We start from the raw sequence: 17,514 nt of genomic DNA on the forward strand, positions 1-17,514 counted from the left end.
AACACATGCTGGAGAGGTTGTGGAGAAAGGGGAACCCTTCTCCACTGCTGGTGGGAATGTAAACTGGTACAACCACTCTGGAAATCAATCTGGCGCTTTCTCAGACAACTAGGAATAGCGCTTCCTCAAGATCCAGCCATACCACTCCTAGGCATATACACAAAAGAGGCTCAAGTACACAAAAAGGACATTTGTTCAACCATGTTTGTAGCAGCTTTATTTGTAATAGCCAGAAGCTGGAAACAACCCAGATGCCCCTCAACTGAAGAATGGATGCAGAAACTATGGTACATCTATGCAATGGAGTATTACTCAGCAATGAAAAATAAGGAAATCATGAAATTTGCAGGTAAATGGTGGGACCTGGAAATGATCATCCTGAGTGAGTTGTCCCAGAAGCAAAAAGACACGCATGGTATATACTCACTCATATAAACATACAACATAGTATAAATCCACTAAAATCTGTACATCTAAACAAACTAAGCAAAAGAGAGGACCCTAACTAAAATGTTCAATCCCCATCCTGAAAGGCAAAGAGGATGGACATCAGAAGAAAAAGAAAATAGGAAACAACCTCGGAACCTGCTACAGAGGGCCTCTGAAAGCCAGAAGAAAACAGGAAACAACCTTGAAACCTGCCACAGAGGGCCTCTGAAAGCTTCTGCAGTATAGACTGTCAAAGCAGAATGCTGAGCCTGATGGCCAACTGATGGGCAGAGTGAATGGAATTTTATGTAAGAAGTGGGAAATAGTAAGAGCTGGAGGGGACAGGAACTCCACAAGGAGAGCAACAGAACAAGATAATTTGAACACAGGGAACTTCCCAGAAAATCATACTCCAACCAAAGACTATTCGTGGAGATGGCCTGGAACCCCTGCACAGGTGTAGCCCATGGCAGTTCAGTGTCCAAGTGGTTTACATAGTAATGGGAAGAGGGACTGCCTCTGACATAATCTGATTGGCCTGCTCGTTGATCACTTCCCCCTGAGGGGGGAGCAGCCTTACCAGGCCACAGTAGAGGACAATGCAGCCACTTTTGATGAGAACTGATAGACTAAGATCAGAAAGAAGAGGAGAACCTCCCCTATCAGTGGACTTGGGGAGTGGCATGCATGCAGAAAGGGGAGGGAGGGTGGGATCGGCAGGGGAAGAGGGAGGGGCATATGGGGGGATACAAAATGAATAAAGTGTAATTAATAAAAAATTTAAAAAAATTAAAAAAAAAGAATTCACCACAGTGTAATAGTTTACTACGGATCATGTAACTGATGATTCCACATATGTAGTCTTAAGGTTGTTTTGTTTCTCCACAGTAAGCCATTATTTAAAGGAGACCTGGTGCTTGCACAATTATAACTGTCAGTTTCTCTAGAGCTATAACAGTCACTTTTGCTTTTCATTTTTGAAAAACAAAAAATGGGTTCTCTAACCATTGTCATTCATAGGAAAGTGAAAAGAGAGGTTGGCAAGATGGCTCTGTGGTTAAAAGCAAAGGCTGCTCATTAGGAAGTCCTGACCCTGATTCCCAGCATTGAGACAGCAGCTCACAACCAACTGTAACTCTAGTCCCAAGTAATATGAAATCTTCTCCTCAACTTCTTGTCCACTGCACTCACATGGTTCATGGACATAGGTGTAGGCAAAGTACTCACACACATGACATCAAAATAAGTGAATTTTTCTTTTAAATGTAAAAAAAAAATGTCTGGAGAGAAAAATTTTAGATAAAACTAATAGTGTATGAAATACAAATAAGCCTCTGCTTTTTTAGCAACGGATATAGCCATATTAAGGGTTAATATACTTTCCCTAAGTATCAAGAATAGACTAGGTGCAAGGGCTCATGGAAGGCAACAATTTGTATAAGGTGCAGCACACAGTTTAAAATATACCCCATGTGAAATGAAAATATGGAAACATATTGTTATCAGTTAACATGTAGGTTAGTTTTTCTTTTCTTCTGAGACAGAAATACAATAGAAGAGAAACACTGACAGTAATATGAACTGTGAATGAATATGAGGGAGGGAGGAGAACATGAGCATGAACTGGGTTTCCGTCCCAGTGCCCGTTAGGGCGGACATATCAATTATGGAAGAAAGGTAGGGTAGATGCTTAGAGATTATGAGTTGAAGGGAGTAAATGTGGCTCATGCTGCATAATGAATTACCTCCAAGCATGACTGAAAAGAGCAGTGATGTCATCACTTCCTCACCTTTTATACTTTTTCCCTCTCCTAATCAGCAGAGAGGCATCAATCAGAAAGGGCTTCCTGAGCAGCAGACACTCTCTTATCTACAGTCTACTTCAGGGCTGGAAAGCTGCAACTTTTGTTTCATTCTGTGTATCAAACATGTCATATACATCAAAGCCAAATGGCAGAAAGCACATTTTTTTTTTCCTTAACCAAGAACTGAGAAGTTCTATGTAAAATGGCAGGAGAGAGCAAAGAATCAGAGACAAGATTACCATTTAGCAAACTGATAAATAAACACTAGGAAAGTTCTAAAACATACATAACAAAAATTATCAACAGCACCTAAGTCTAAATTTTCATTTTGAAACCAAAAGGGAATATCAAATGTTTAGCTGGAAAGATGGTTCAATATAGTCTTCATTTCTGCATTTTTAATATATTTTGTCCTATGCATGTAGAGACTATGCTTGCCTTGCTTGAAAATAAACTTCTCTGTGTTGAGGTGATATAAATATTTCCCTCAAATTTGAAATTCTGTTATTTAAATTTTATTATTTTATAAATTACAGTTCATTCACTTTTTATCCCAGCTGTAGCCCCTCCCTTACCCCCTCCTTATGTCATCCTCCATCCCTGATCTCCTCCCATGCCATTTTCCAAGTCCACTGATAGGGGTGGTCTTTCTCACCTTCCCTCTGACCCTAGCCTATCAGGTCTCATCAGGACTGAATGTATTGTCTTCTTCTGTGCCAGGTAAGGATGTCCCCCCCCTCCTCAAAGGGAGGTGATCAAAGAGCCAGCCACTGAGTTCATGTCAGAAAAAGTCTCTGTTCCCATTACTAGGAAACCCCCTTGGAGGCTGAACTGTAGTAGGCTATATCTGTGCAGAGATTCTGTATTATCTCCATGCATGGTACTTGGTTGGAGTAATAATCTCAGGAAAGATCCCTGAGCCCAGATTTTTTTGGTTCTGTTGCTCTCCTTATGGAGTTCCAGTCCCCTCCATGTCTTTCATCTCACCCTTATTTTATAAGATTCCCTGTAATCTGCCGAAAGTTTGGCTATGAGTCTCAACATATGCTTTGATACCTTCCTGAGTAGAGGGTTTCAAAGGCCCTCTGTGATAGGCTTCTATCTTGTTCCCTGTTTTCTCCCTCTTCTGATGTCCATCCCATTTGCCTTTCTGAGTGAGGATTGATCATCTAACCAGGGGTCCTCTTTCTTGCATAACTTCTTTAGGTGTACAGATTTTAGTATGTTTATCCTATATTATTTGTCTAATATCTACTTATAAGTGAGAATATACCATTTGTGCCTTTCTGCTTTTGGGATACGTCACTCAGGATGATCTTTTCTACCCACCATTTGCCTGAAATTTTCATGATTTCTTTGTTTTTAATTGCTGGGTAGTATTTCATTGTATAAATGTACCACAATTTCTGTATCTATTCCTCAGTTGAGGGACATCTGGATTGTTTCAGACTGTGGCTATTACAAATAAAGCTGCTATGAGCATGGTTGAGAAAATGTCCTTATTGTATACTTGAGCATATTATGGATAAATGTCTAGGAGTGGCATAGCTGGATCTTAAGAAAGCACTATTCTTATTTATCTGAGAAAGCACCACATTGATTTCCAAAGAAGTTGTAGAAGTTTACATTCCCACAAGCAGTAGAGGAGGGTCTCCCTTTCTCCACATCCTTTCCAGCATGTGTTGTCACTTGAGTTTTTGATCTTAGCCATTCTGATGGATGTAAGGTGAAATCTCAGGGTCATTTTGATTTGCATTTCCTTGATGACTAAGGATGTTGAGCATTTCTTTAAGTGAATCTCCGCCATCTGATAGTCCTCTATTGAGAATTCTCTGCTTAGCTCTGTACCCCTTTTATAAATTTAATTCCTTAACTTGTTGCTTTTTAACTTCTTGAGTTATTTATATATTCTGGATATCAGCCCTCTGTCAGATATAAGGTTGGTGAAGATCCTTTCTCACTCTGTAGGCTGTCATTTTTATCTGAAGACAATGTCCATTGCTTTACAGAAGCTTTTCATTTCATGAGGTCCCATTTATTGATTGTTGATCTTAGAGACTGTGTTGTTGGTGTTTTGTTCAGGAAGTTGTCTCCTATGCCAATGAGTTCAAGGCTCTTCCCCACCTTTTTTTCTAACAGGTTTAGTGTGTCTGGTTTTATGTTGAGGTCATTGATCCACCTGTACCTTAGTTTTGTGCAGGGTGATGAATATGGATCTATTTGCATGTTCTTACATGTAGATATCCAGTTAGACCAGCACCATTTATTGAAGATGCTGTCTTTTTTCCTTTGTATATTTTTGGCATAATTGTCAAAACTCAAGTATCTGTAGATGTGTGGGTTTATTTTTTGTGTCTTTTATTCAATTCCATTGATCCACCATTTTGATTTTATATCAGGACTATGCAGTTTTTATTACTGTTCCTGTGTAGTACAGCTTGAGGTCAGGGATGGCAATTCCTCCAGATGATCCATTGTTGTACAGGATTGTTTTAGCAATTCTAGGTTTTTTATTTTTTCCATATGAAATTGAGAATTGTTTTTTCAAGGTCTGTAAAGATTTGTGTTGGTAATTTGATGGGAATTGCATTGAATCTGTAGACTGCTTTTGGCAGAATGACCATTTTCACTATGTTAATCTTACCGATCCATGAGCATGGGAGATCTTTCCATCTTCTGAAATCTTCTTCAATTTCTTTCTTAGGAGACTTGAAAGTTTAAAAAACAAACAAACAGGTCTTCCACTTGCTTGGTTAGAGTCACCCCAAGGTACTTTATGTTATTAGCAGCTACTGTGAAGGGTGTTGTTTCCTTAATCTCTTTCTCAACCCTGTTGTCTTTTGGATACAGGAGGGCTACTGAGTTAATTTTTTATCCAGCCCCCTTTTCTTAAGGTGTTTGTGAGCTGAAGGGCTTTTCTCATTGAATTTTTAGGTACTCATGTATATTATCGTATCATCTGTAAGTAGTGATACTTTGACTTTTTCCTTTTCTCTTTGTATCTCCTTGATCTCCTTTAATTGTCTTACTGCTCTAGCTGGACTTCAAGTACAAGGTTGAATGGATATGGAGATAGTCGGCAGCCTTGCTTTGTCCCTGATTTCAGTGGGAAGAATTTAAGTTTATCTCCATTAAGGCTAATTGCATATTGTCTTTACTATGTTTAGTTATGTGCCTTGTATCCATGCTCTCTCCAAGACTTTAAACATGAATGGGTGTTGGATTTTATCAAATGTTTTTTTCATAATCTAAGAAAATGATTGCATGGTTTTTCTCCTTCAGTTTGTTTATATGATGGATTACGTTGATGGATTTCCATATATTGAACCACCCCTGTATGCCTGGGATGAAGCCGACTTGGTCAAGGTGGATTATATCTTTTATATGTTCTTGGATTTAGTTTACAAGTATCTTTATTGAGTATTTTTACATCAATGTTCATAAGAGAGTTGAATCTGAAGTTCACTTTTTTTTGTTGGGTCTTTGTGAGTTCTAGGTACCAAGGTGACTGTGGCTTCATAGAATGAGTTTGGTAGTGTTCCTTCTGTTTTTATATTGTGGAATAGTTTGAAGAGTATTGGTGTTAGCTTTTCTTTGAAGGTCTGGTAGATTTCTGCGCTAAAACTGTCTGTCATTGAGTTCCTGTCAGAAATAGTCCTTGTTCCCCTCACTATGGGAAACCAATTGGTTACTGAGCTACCACAGGCTACATCTGAGCAGAGGTTCTAGGTTACATTCATACATGGTCCTTGGTTGCATGTCAGTCTCAGAAAAGACCCTGTGCCCAGATATCTTTGGTCCTTGTGGAGCTCCTATCCTTTCCTCATCAGCCTAACTCCCCTTCTTTCTTATGATTCCCTGTACTCTGCCAAAGGTTTGGCTCTTTGGCCTCCCCACCCCCCAAGGGATGAGCAGTCCTGTTAGGCCACAGAGGAGAGCTTTGCAGCCAGTCCTGAAGATACCTGATAAAACAGTATCAGATGAATGGGAAGGAGGTCCCCCCTATCAGTGGACTTGACAAGGGGCACGGTGGAGAGGAGGGAGGGAGGGAGGGACTGGGAGGGAATGAGAGATCGGGACATGGCTGGGGTACAGAGTTAATAAAATGTAACTGATAAGAAAAAAATAAAATACAAAAAAAAAAAAAAAGAAACTGTCTGTCACTGGATTTTTTTTTGGAAGGGAGACATTTGATGACTGCTTCTATTTCCTTGGGGGATAAAGGACTATTCATTCTATTTACCTGGCATTGATTTAGCTTTGGTAAATGTAATCTATCAAGAAAATTCTCTATTTCATTTAGATTTTTAAAATTTGTTGCATATAGTCTTTATAGTAAGTCCTAATGGTTGTTTGGAATTCTTCAGTGTCTGTCATTATGTCTCATTTTTCATTTCTGACTTTGCTCATTTGAATAGTTTCTTTCTGACTTTTTAGTTTGGTTAATGGTTTGTCTGATTTGTTGATTTTTTTCAAAGAACTTAGTCTCATTGATTCTTTAGATTGTTTTCTTTGTTTTTAATTCATTGATTTCAGTTCTGAGTTTGATTATTTTTAATCATCTACTCCTCTTGGGTGTTTCTGCTTCTTTTTTTCCCCTTTAGGTGTGTCATTAATTTGCTTGTATGAGATGTCTCAAACTTCTTTCTGGATACACTTAGTGCTATGACCTTTCCTTTTATCACTGCTTTCATTGTGTCCCATAACTATGGGTAAGTTGTGGCTTCATTTTCATTGAATTTTAGGAAGTCTCTAATTTCTTTTTTCAATGAACCAAGCTGTCATTGAGTATAGGGTTGTTTAGTTTCCATGTGTATGTATGCTTTTTGTTATTTCTGTTTTTGTTGAGGTCTACTGTTAGGCCATGGTGGTCTGATAGTATACAATGGATTATTACAATTTTCTTGAATCTCTTGCTTTGTGCCTGACAAAATGGTCAATTTTTGAGAAGGTTCCATGAGGTGCTGAAAAGAAGGTTTACTCTTTTGAGTTTGGTTGAAAAGTTCTATAGACATCTTTTAGGTCCATTTGATTTAGGACCTCTGTAAGTGTCATTATGTCCCTATTTAGCTTCTGTCTAGATTATCTGTTCCTTGGTGAAAGTGAAGTCTTCCACTATTAAGGTGTTGGGATCTATGTGTGATTTAAGCTTTACAATGTTTCATTTACAAATGCAGCTGCAGCCCTGAGAGGCCAATCTGTGCCATTTCAGTCACCAAGCATGGAGCCTCTTGCTTGGGGCAATTGCTGCCACGTCAGCTGAGCAGGGAGACCCATGCATGGGGAAGGAGGAAGGGCAGGGGATTGTATATTTGCCGCTCAGTCCCCAGAGATGTCCAGGGGTGACCTGGGTCCAAACTATCCCAGCTCATGGGTTGTCCCCTCTCTCCCAGGAAACGTCAATTCGGATGTTCTTGCTTCAGCTGTCCCTCCACTCAGCAATTTCAGAGTCCGGATCCTGTGCCCTTCACATAGGTACATGCTGATTGCCACCATCTTGGCCCACCCACCTTGAAATTCTGTTGTTTGTTTGTTTGTTTCTATCAAGATATTAAAGTCTAAGTCAAGTCCTTTTTCATTATTTAGTTGAACAGAACAGTAAACAATTTAAATTTATTTAATTTTGTGCTTATTTTTTTCTTATTCATCTGCTGTCTTCTATCACTTTCTTTTTGCATTAAGTCTAATAAGACAGAAATGTTTTCTGTGGTTTCAATCATCTTCTAAAGGCCTGCCTAGGGTCAATCTGTTTACTTAACATATTTAAGAGCTTCATCAGCTTATTTACTTGTATTTTATGCATATGTGTATGTTGTATACCTGAGTGTATGCATTTACACCATGTCCTCATAAAGTACTCAGTTTATGCTACAGTGGCCAGAAGAGGGCATAAGATCCCTCAAGTCACAAGCAGTTATGAACTGCCTGGTGATGTGCTAGGCAGAGAACATGGGTCTTCTACAAAAGAAGCAAATGCTCCCACCTGCTGGACCTTAGCTCTAGGCTCTTTACACAGTTCAGAGTACTGTGTTGTGTTAACATCACAAAGTCACAGCAAAGCAAAATGAGAAGAAGGAAGTTAAGAACTGTTTAAGACAAAACCCTCCTCTGTGTAACGGTATCTTTCTGCTTTTAGGCTCTTCACTGGTTTCTACATATATTTGATGTGTGTGGGTTGCGGGTGTTGTAGTCATTCCTTGTTAGGATATTTGAAGCAGAAAAAAAATTAGAAAGAGGTGATTTACAGCTGCTAAAATTGCTGAAGGCACAAACATCAGGAAAGAGCACAATTAGGTTTACCGTCATAGCTGAAAGAGCAGGAATTCTAGGTAACTCCTGGCAAAGAGCACACACAGCTCCTGGCCCTGGGCATTGCACCTGGGGCAGCATCCTTGGCCACTGCAGTCATAAAGGCTTATGTTGCACTTTCCTCACAAGCATGGCTGCTGTTGGTTGTCAGCTTGTCTTCAGCACTTTGGGCAGCTGTTGAAGAAACTACATTGCTTCACTCCCTGACTTTCTGATTTCACAGGAAATAACAGGAAGGGGGCACTTTTCTCAGATGTTTCAACAATGAATGAGATGAACTTTGAAATTCTATCTTCTAATCATCTGAGACAGAAAAGTTTGGATTCTAACACTTTTATTTCTTATAGCCAATAACAGTTCCAGAACACATAAGTGACAAACACCACGAAACGGGTACAACAATTTGTTTCCTCTTTTCTTCCTTTCTCCCTGCTTCCTTTCCTTGATTATCCTCCCTCCCATTCTCTTTCCCTTCCATCTTTGCTCCCTTCTCTTCCTATACTCCAATACATGTTCCTCTTCCTCAATTTTCTTCTCTTTCTTTCTTTAAGATTTTATCAGAATCTTAGGAAAGTTTTGTTCTTCTTGGTGAGTTAAAAATCATGGTACTTATTTTATCACAGCATGGCCATCTGTTAAACAATTTCTTCATACCAAACCCCAAATGTATACATTTTATGTATATGTCACTATGTATACATAGCTGTAGTTATGGTTATGTTCTATTATATCTCCTCACACCTCTTCTAAAATAAGTTATGATAGGCTTCTACAAGTGAAGCAACTCTGAGGCTCATAAAAGTTAACATATAGCTGGAGTTTCCAGAGATGGTGACATTATAATAATGAATCAGTCAAAGTTATTTATTCCTAAGCTGTAATATTTTCATTTGTCATTTATACCTCAAAACATATAGAAAAAAAAGAATATTTTTTAAAGAAAGAGACTACTCTTATTAAACATTTTTCTATTTGAAATTCATCCTCATTCTTAAAACAGGGAGATTAGCACCATTGGAAACTAAAATACTGACAGAAATAAATCTCCAGATATATTGTCAAATGGCCTGGAAATTTTCATGTCTCTGGCCTGTCAGGCTTCTTCAATTGCTCTTATGTACATAGAGTTGGATGAATACTGCAAGAAAATTTTGTTCCAGAATATTCATTTTGAATTTTTCTTGATTATTAAAAATTATAGAAAGGTCTTGCAATATTGAAATGTAATTATTTCTGATAAAAATGTGTGGTTTTGAGCACCTCTGTGTGTGTGTGTGTGTGTGTGTGTGTGCTTGCATGGCCTGAGACAATTATGGGATTCAGTTGTCTCCTTTCAACAGAAATTTAACCCAGGTCATCATGCTTTGCTGCAAGCAACTTAATACCATTAGCCTCTTCCTGGCCCTTGTCAATCTTCTTCTGTTTCAACGATCCTTCACACACTATTTTATAATATTTAATTAGAGCTCATATTTCCTGAGTACATTCCGTATCTTACAGGACAGACTGGCATAGCCCTATAGTAACTACAGTGATGTTACCTAGGGCTGTGTTGCATTAGGCTCCATCACCCCGAATTTCCTTCTCCCTTCCCTTTCCTATAGGTAAACTCCAGTTTTTTTTTTCATTTTTAAGAATTCCAACTAAGAAGCATTTATTCCCCAAGATAGTTTAGGAGAACAGGCTGACAATCAAGGCAAGATTAACTTCATTGAATAGACCCTCCCCCTCCCGCCAGTACAACCAGTAGAGAGAATAAACATTGACTAAGAAAATTGATTAACTTCATGTTATGAGACATTTCCTATCTAATGGCTAGTAGCTTAAGGAAGGATTGTCTTTTAGTTGATCTAGACAGACAAGTTCACATACTTCAGGTAATGAGTTTCCAGTAAGAGAGTTCAAATCACGGTTTTTACAAAACAAACTGTAATGGTGGTTAAAAGCAAATAAGTACATTGCACACTGCAAAATAGGCATCCATATAGCATACCCCAAAACCTGGATTGCGATTTAGTGCTGCCTAACTTCTGTGTAGGGGAATCCTCCTCCTTGAGGACCCACAGTGCACCTCTCTGTTTGTCTTGATGCACTCGTGTGGTAGCATATTGTGGTGAGCAAAACTGCTGATAGCATCTGATATTCGCTACTTCCATGCATTTCCCTTTTGATTTAATATTTCATACTGAGTTACAAACCAGGAACATGTTCCCAGGTAACAGTAGTGTTCACATAGGCACAGCCCATACAATTAACAACTACATGAAGGTGATCTCTACCAGGAATTTTTGAAACCATTGCTAATGAAACCTAGCTTTGAAATTGAGAGCACATTGTGCTCTCCTGTTCTCAGCGACCGTACCTCCGGCTGCATGCAGTTACAGCCAGTTTACTTTCACTAGGTAATGAACAATCCTGCCAATTCTGAAAAATCTATAACCCCAAGAGCCCCAGAGGCCCCTCACTAATGGAAGCAACTCTTTCTCTTGGGCCTGGGCCAATGGCTGCTGGAAATAGTTGTGTAAGTTACCCAGGGAAGTGTTTTATCCTCCGTGGCTGAACTCAGGACCCCTTTTAATATGGGTTGCCTCTTACAATGCCTTAGTTGGTCATGTCGAGACGAACTATCAATTAGTCCCCTGAATGTTTTTAGTGGTTGCAGAGACATATGTCATGTAAGTCTGCGAATGAAAAAGATTTTATTTAATGTGACACTGTCACCCGATCTCATCACACTCATCAATTCTAATTCACTTAGGCCTCTTCGGAATGCTCAGTGCAACTCCTCTGTTTCGACGGTTTCAATTTTACTGATGTGCTCTTCAATCAGTTGCTCAGAACAGTGACAAGAGTGACATGACAAGAGTGAAGAGTGCTGTCAACCCAGGATTCACAGCATTCCTGGTCAGTGTCTGGGCTCCACATCCTCATTCTTATACCTCCATTAAATAATAGGTCGACAAAACCTCTTCTCAAACTTTGATTTGAGGTCTGTTAAACTTCACAAATTGAATATATTTCAGTTGGCTCATGTAGTAATGTACTAGGGCACAGTTGGCCAAGACACCCACAACATTTTTTTTTACATTGTTAATATGTCTAACATAAAATTACCTTTCATCTTTATCTCTCTGTAAGTGAGCATTGGACTCTCTCACCTTCAGCAGCTATGCTATGTTCTCTTGCTTTTTATTCTGAACTTCACAACAACCATAAATCATTTATCTATTTAATTGCTAAGTTGAACTAAGGAGCCCATATACAATTTAATGTTCATAGACATCTCAGAATTGGAAATCTAATATAAGGTTTGATTTACTTAAAGGTTCTTATGCTTAAATAAAATTAAATGGTATACAAAATACCTGCCCATAGGATTATATTTGCAGATAGAATACAGATTACTGTAACAAAGTCTGAGATTATTCTTACAACAGGCAAATTTATGATGACTAAATATTTGCTAAAGTCTTCCCACTGTTACACACAATGATGAGCTAGCTTATGGAAGTTATGCTTTTTGCGCATGATTTGTAGAGCCCTGTCAAAGGCATTATCTCACCTTCCCTATCTTTTTTCCTCTGGGTTTCCTATTTACTTACTTTTTTTTTTTTTTTAAGAAAATCTTGGTTGCTTTACTTGACAGATTTAATTGATGGATAACTGGTATAGTTAGGATCTTTAATCAACAGAATGATTGTATTAATTTAGTAGAATTCATGAACATTTGGAGAAATACAAACTTTTCTAGAACAGCTCTCTGAATTTCCATATGGCAAAAAGACTGAAATTAAATGCCTGGATCACATGTCACCCTACACCCTCCTATAGAAATAATCTCAAGCTTTGTCATCTCTTTGCTTCTATTCTACCTTTGAAGATTCTGAACCTACTAGAATAGATTGGGGGGAAGTATGTAATGTTTTGAATTAATTTAATAATTAGAGAATGGAAACCTTTAAAATAGGTTGAAATGTTACCTATTTCATAAACAGTAAGACAACAAGAATAATTCATTCTCCACGTACTTTTAAAATTTTTATATTTATTGTTTAAAAATATATATCATTGGCATTGACACAGAGTATGCCCAATATCTTTGATTTGAAATAGTCTATTGGTAACTATTTAGTTATGGTTATTAGACATGTGTTTATTCATGTAGTTTAAGTAATGTAGGATTACCATTTTAAGAATCATTACTAAGTCCCACAGTAAGTAATTTGAGAACAAACAAATGTAATTAATATTCAGCGCTGTGTGCTGATGAGGGCCATGTAAACAATGCAGCCCTCTTGAGCAAACAGCAGGCATCATCACATTGTCACTGTGTAGGAGATGCCTGGCTCGCCCTGGTAGGTGAGGATGCCTCTCCTTGCCTAGGACCTCCTGCACTCCTAACTTAATTACTATCTTCATACAAACCAACAAGCACAGAATCCACCTGCCAGCAAGTCAGACACTGTCTGTGAAGATAGCAATTTGTGGCTGCCCTTCCCTACCTGCCATGCTCATGTCAAACCAAAATCTAAAATAACATAATTGTGTGATCTCTTTGGCTACAAAATTTCTCCAATATCCTACTGCTTATTTTTACTTGCATGAAGGAAGCATTTTTAGTTCAAACACAAAATGCCCAGTTGATTTGTGCACTTATTAATCTTTAGCTTAGGAAGGAGTCCTATGAACAGAAAAGCTGCAGAAACAATACACACAACTTTCTCTCTCTGGATATGAGTCAACATTTTTTTATTATTATTTTTCAACGAATTTTACTTAAGACAAAATAACATCTGTACCTCTTTTCTGAATCAGGGTCCAAATCACACTCTTCAAAATGGCAGCAGTTTCTGTAAAGTAATCCTTTGGTGGTAGTCATGCAGAAATGATGCTTGGCAGGGCTTGAATGGCATTAAATAGCAATCTTCTAAAGATACCTGCGAAGAAAGTGGTATGAATGTGAATACAAATCATCCTCTGGAATGTTTTCTTTAATGCAAGGCCATTATTTTTATTAAATATTATATGTCATCGTTCTGTTTAATGATACTTGAAATCTCAATATTTGCTCACATACACAAATGTCAATGTTTTTTAAATTTTTATTTATTTTTTATTAATTACACTTTATTCACTTTGTATCCCCCCATAAGCCCCTCCCTCCTCCCCTCCTAATCCCTCCTTCCCTCCCTCCTCTTCACACATGCCCCTCCCAAGTCCACTGATAGGGGAGGTCCCCCTTTCCTTCCTTATGATCTTAGTCTATCAGATCTCAGGAGTGGCCTCATTATCATCTTCTGTGGCCTGGTAAGGCTGCTCCTCCTTCAAGGGGAGGTGATCACTGAAATCAGGGATAAGGCAAGGCTGCACACTCTCTCCATATCTCTTCAAGATAGTTCTGGAAGTCCTTGCTAAAGCAATAAGACAGCTGAAGGTGATCAAGGGGATACAAATGGGAAAGGAAGAAGTCAAAGTATCACTATTTGCAGATGATATGATAGTATACCTGAGTGACCCCAAAATTTCTACCAGGCAACTCCTACAGCTGATAAACACCTTCAGCAAAGTGGCCAGATACAAAATTAGCTCAAAAAAAAAAAAAGTAGCCCTCCTGTATACAAAAGACAAAAGGGCTGAGAAAGAAATTAAGGAAACAACACCCTTCACAATAGCCACAAATGATATAAAGTACCTTGATGTAACCCTAACCAAGCAAGTCAAAGACTTGTATGGAAAAAAAAAATTCAAATGTCAGTGTTTTAACATGATATATTTATATAGCCTGATTTTCTCACATGATTACAATAATTAAAAGAGAATTCAATGCATCAGTTTATATTCACATTTTCACAATTACTCACTTGGTTTTTAAGAGATGCATTACACTTTATGCTACCTTAAGTATTTGTAAATTTTATTTTATTTATTTTTTATATTTAAGGGATTTAAATCCTAATGGGTAGTTGACAAATTAAACTATTTGAACCATTAAGTCATTGATTCTCGGGTGACCTGTAAGAAATTCATGTGTGCTACAACATCAAAGGATACCTCCTAGGTGAATATTGATTCATCAAAGAGGCCATTCTATAAGAGAAAATTCTAAAGAGAAAAAAGTAGAACCAGAGTATTTATAGTCATAGTTGTATACATACAGAGAGGTTAACTAAGTCTTGTAGTTACAAATATTGTATGATACATTAAAAAAAATTAAAAATAATCCTATAAATAGATGCTAATTATAACACTAGTTTTCAGACTTATGTAGTTATCACAGCTTATAAAGCACATTCAGCTATATTAGGGAAGGTAAGCAGAAATCCACTATGACTCAGTAGGTAAGGAATTTTTATTTTCAGACAGACAACCACACCTGGAGGGTGGCAGAATGGTTGAGTGCTGTATTCTGGAATCGCTAAATTCACTCCCTTCCTCTATAGAAACAGCAAATGATCCACCACTTATGAATGACCACCACTGATTTTACATTGAGCATGGAAATGTTCAGATATCCAACTGATCTGAAATGCTCTCATCTATCCTTGCGAGGGTATTAAAAACCTTAAAGGTTGAATATCCATTGTTAACCATTTATGATGTACAGTCAGGTTTAATGACATCAGGTGGGCCATCCTGATTCTAGATTAACTACATTCCACTCACATGAATTTTTACCCATCATGCTGCCACGTGTCTGGTTCCAAACCTGCTCAACTATGGAAATTGACAGCTGGTTGTTCAGTGGGGAGTGATGGGAGCAGAAGTCAGGTGAAAATGGCTCATTAGCAATGAAATGGAAAAATCTGCAGACTTCCCTGAGGACATCATGGGTGATGTGTCTGTCTCCTAAATTATCAGACAGAAAGTTAATTATAAAAATAAAATAGCAATTTTCAATACTTTTAGAGGTTTTTATGATTTGATACTATCCTACTTAAGATACTGATTTATATTTCTTTCACCTGAGGTTTCCATTTTGATATGAATTATAACATTAAAGCTAAAGATAAATTGTCTGAAAGCTTGCTTTCAGAGAGTAGTTCATGAAAATTTGACCCAAACTAGCAAGTTGGCTTGTGAGACTCTAGTCACTCTCAGACTGTATGAAGTCCCATAAGCTAGTCTTAAATAACGTATCAAGAGAACAAAAACTAAAGCCTGTGACAATTTGATCACCCTTATAGTTTCTTTCCCATTATGTCCCATTTTTCTTCTACTTACTGAGAGTAAGTAATAAAAACGTATCTGACATATCTTTCAGCTGTGAACTTTAAAACCGTTTAAGACTCTTTGTATTATAATGCTTGTTATCAATACAAACAAATCTTTATATGTGGGCTTTATGTGATTGAATCATTCACACCCTAAAATTCTTACAATAAGGTGATTATCACAGACAATTTCCTAAGTTTTCTTCAGTATGTAATGTGTTGGTCCTCCCCTCAAATGTCTAGCCTGTGGGTGAGGACAGGGGTTCCAGGCCAAGGGGGTGAGAGACACCGAGTTATCACGCAGACACAGGGAGCCAGGTGTATGCTTGTGGCTGCAGACTCATTTATTACTGGAAGAAAGAGCTTGTTATGCAGCTTTGGGTGACCAATCAGGTTCCTCCACACCATCCCCGAACCTGCCATTGGTTGTTCTTCTCTGGGAGGACTCTCCAACCTTAGGTTGTATATTTTCCAAGACTTCTTCCATATCAACATCAGTGGAAGCTGCCCCACGCTGTGAACCTTAATGGCCCTTTGTTAGGAATTCCCACAGTGACTAGTGGCTATTACTGACAGGCTGCTGTCGTGATGCACATCTGAAATCCCAGCACTCTGGAGAAAGAAATAGCAGGATTACCCAAAGTTTGAACGCAGCCTGCTTTGCATAGTGAATTCCATGCCGACAAGGGCCATTTAGTGAGAGGCTGGTTCAAAGAACAAATAAAGAAATCTTATTTCTAAGATATAAATCATAACAATACTTACAGCATAGTGAACGAAGCATCATATGTGCAATATAACAATGCACAGTGGCTTGCCTTTAGTAGCGTTCTCTTCTGCAGACCCAGCTATCAGAGCTTGTTATTATGGTAGAAACACACTGATACAAGAATAACCCTGAATCCAACCAGCTGCGTTCTAAAAATAAACTTTTCTAAAGTCTCTCTGGCCCCTTTGTTATCTGGACTCCTTTCTCACTCATGTGCATTTCCTTCTGACCTTTTTCATTACATGGTAGCCCAGGGCCCCGCCATTAGTGACAGCCACTCTAAGTCACACTGGTAGGTCTGTCACTATTAGTTAAGAATGCTATTCAACTTCAAGATAAGTACAATTTTCCTCCTATAATCCTTGGCATCCTCAGTGGTGAGGGTCATAGGGCTGTCTGCAGCAGACACCCAAGCCAAGAATGAACAGGTTGCTGAAACATTTTATTCCACAATACGATGAGCACCCAGACTGTCCTTGGCACTGCCCTTTTACCACATGTACTTTCTATCTAAAACAGAGTATCTTTTATCTTCATAAATCCAATGTCACAGAACAAAACTGCTTTTCAGACATGACCAGAAAAAAACCCTTCATGGGGGAAGGAGCAGGTTGCAATGGGCTTAGCAGACTTTGTTCTCTGCAGAGTGCTTGAGCCTGCTAGAGGCACCAGGGTTGGAAAGAGGCATTTCGCCACTTGCCCACCGCAGACACCACAGCTGTTAGCACTTCTGGTGTCAAGGCACAGATGTCAGGCAGGTAATGGTAATAAGGTAACACCCATGGAAAGAAGGCCTGCAGCCTGGCAGCATGCCAGGGCAGAGAGTCATTTGGCTCCAGGCTTCGGGGAGGAGCCAGGTCTGTTATCACCAACTTCTCCAATTGCTCCTTCCTGAATTGAGGGATTAGCCTCACATCATGGGATAAAAGGGTATTAGTTCATTCTGCTAAAAATGAGTTCTTTTTAAAAGTGAGGACTAATTGGGCTGATT

At 38.5% G+C, this 17,514-nt stretch overlaps 1 protein-coding gene across 1 annotated transcript in view; it reads right to left on the bottom strand.

The window, feature by feature from the left end:
* Nucleotides 1–17,514, bottom strand: part of Cntn5 (contactin 5) — a 1,192,645-nt gene that overhangs the window by 893,589 nt on the left and 281,542 nt on the right. The window contains exon 2 of the mRNA XM_055615494.1: nucleotides 13,343–13,480. The gene's annotated coding sequence lies outside the window, so the exon portion shown is untranslated. The remainder of the gene's footprint in view (nucleotides 1–13,342; nucleotides 13,481–17,514) is intronic.

This window comes from Psammomys obesus, unplaced genomic scaffold (assembly GCF_907164565.1).
Source record: "Psammomys obesus unplaced genomic scaffold, mPsaObe1.curated_primary_1811, whole genome shotgun sequence".
Classification (NCBI taxonomy): Eukaryota; Metazoa; Chordata; class Mammalia; order Rodentia; family Muridae; genus Psammomys; species Psammomys obesus.